The sequence below is a fragment of the Leopardus geoffroyi genome, chromosome E1 (genome assembly GCF_018350155.1).
Source record: "Leopardus geoffroyi isolate Oge1 chromosome E1, O.geoffroyi_Oge1_pat1.0, whole genome shotgun sequence".
Taxonomy (NCBI): Eukaryota; Metazoa; Chordata; class Mammalia; order Carnivora; family Felidae; genus Leopardus; species Leopardus geoffroyi.
In genome coordinates this window covers 45,015,131-45,017,267 of record NC_059330.1, presented here as the reverse complement: position 1 = coordinate 45,017,267, position 2,137 = coordinate 45,015,131, and the positions used below count along the sequence as shown (strand labels likewise).

General features: G+C 36.5%; 1 pseudogene; it reads left to right on the top strand.

The window, feature by feature from the left end:
• Positions 1-1,135: 1,135 nt before the first annotated feature.
• On the top strand, positions 1,136-1,591 carry LOC123603898 (annotated as a pseudogene).
• Positions 1,592-2,137: the final 546 nt, after the last annotated feature.

The window sequence follows — 2,137 nt, the reverse complement described above, 5'->3', positions numbered from 1 at the left end:
ATCTCAACACACTAAAAAGTAATGGCTATAAGCAATTCAAAAATAATAGTAAGGAAAGTGTCACTTAGAAGAGCACTAAATAGAATAAATCACCTAGGAATAAAATTAACAAAAGAAGTACAAAGATCATACTTCAAACACTACAAAACACTGTTGAAAGAAATAAGACAAAACTCTTAGCAAAATAGGAATAGAAGGGAACTCCTTTAATCTGATAAAAGTTATATATATATAAAACTTCAATAAGGTAATACTTAATGGTGACATATGGAAATATTTCTCTTTGCGATCAGAAATGAGGCAGGCTGGGGCACCTGAGTGGCTCAGTCGGTTGAGTGTCCGACTTCGGCTCAGGTCTTCATCTCATGGTCCACGGGTTCAAGCCCCACATCCTGTTGACAGCTCAGAGCCTCCTTCAGATTCTGTGTCTCCATCTCTCTGCCACTCTCCCACTCATGTTCTGTCTTTCTCTCTCTCAAAAATAAATAAACATTAATAAATTTTTAATTAAAAAAAAGAAAGAAATGAAGTAGGAACTCCTGGGTGGCTCAGTCGGTTAAGCATCTGACTCTTGATTTCAGCTCAGGTCACAATTTCATGGTTCTAAGATCGAGCCCCCACATCAGGTGTGGTGCTGAGCATGGAGCCTGCTTAAGATTCTCTCCCTTCCTCTCCCTCTGCCCAGCCCCCACTTGTGCTCTCTCTCTCTCTCTCTCTCAAAGAAAAAAAGGAAAAGAAATGAGGTAAGGATGCCCGCTATCATCACATTTACAATACTATACTGGAAATTCTAACTGAAGCAGTAAGGCATGATGAAGAAATAAAAGGCATAATGATAGAAAAGAAAGAAAACTGCCATTATTTGGAAACAAAATTATATATGTAGAAAACTCAGGAGGATATTCAGATAATTATAATTTATAAAAGTATAGAAAGGTTGCTGGGTACAAGGTCATTACACAAAAATCAATATTTTTTTATGTAGCAGCAACAAACTGGAAAAGAAAATAATTTAAATATACCATTTTCAATAGTATAAAAAATACCTAAAAATAAATCCATTGCATTAAATGCAAAACTTTACCTAGAAAATTACACAATAGCCAGCCTAGGACACCAGAACACCAAGAAGATGATGTTAACTTTGTTAGTCCAAGCCACTGTTTGGACTGTGAGGAAAAGGAAGATGCAGGCCGACCCACCTGCCCCTACTCTGACACTTTCAGCAGTAAACAACTTCTCAAAAATAAGTTTGAACACATAGGTGTGAAAGTTTGTGTTCAAACCAGGGATTGTAATAGCTTTTCTTATATTCTAGAATATACCAAAACAAAAGTAGATTCCGATGGGGACGTTGTTCAAGATGGAGTCAGAGTGTTCATCAAAAAGAAAGCACAGCTAACACTTTTAGGAACAGAATTGGTCTAAGTTGAAGAGTTTGTGTTCAACAACCCCAACAAGAAAAGAAACTTGTGGCTGTGGAGAAAGCTTTAATATGTGAAACCTCGGGACTAGTCTGGCTGTAAGCTCCTGGAGGCTTGTGGAAGTCTGCGGGCTTACGGAAAAAATCACGTGACTGTTATATGCTTAAGGTTTATAATGTATAACTGCCTTATGAGGAAAATACAGTGATGCATTTTGAAAACGAAGCCACTATGTTAGACTCTAGATGATGTTATTTGTATTCTTTTTAGAGGACAGAAAATGAGAAGCCATCACTTTTGGGGGGTCATTTTTCTACTTTTTCCCTTCCTTTTAAAAAATTCATGTGTAATTAACATTCAGTAAGTTTTAGATGTACAATATCCTAATTACACAATTTTATACATTTCTCAGTGCTCATCAAGATAATTCTACTCTAAATCCCCTTTACCTATTTCACTCACCTGCTCCATTCACTTTTCTGTTAAGGAAAAAAAATCCTACTCTGCACTTAACTCTCTTGAATCTTTTCTGTTAGAACTAATTCCATTACAGTTGCCTTTCTGAGAGGATTTTGGGAAATGTATTCTTAATAGGTATGCAGTCATTAGATCTCTGTTGAATGGCCTGACTGCAAATCCATTGGCATTTTCCTGACCAGTTGACAGCTTTTAAAACTTAGAGGTAGGAAGTTCTGACGTTTAATCATTAAAAA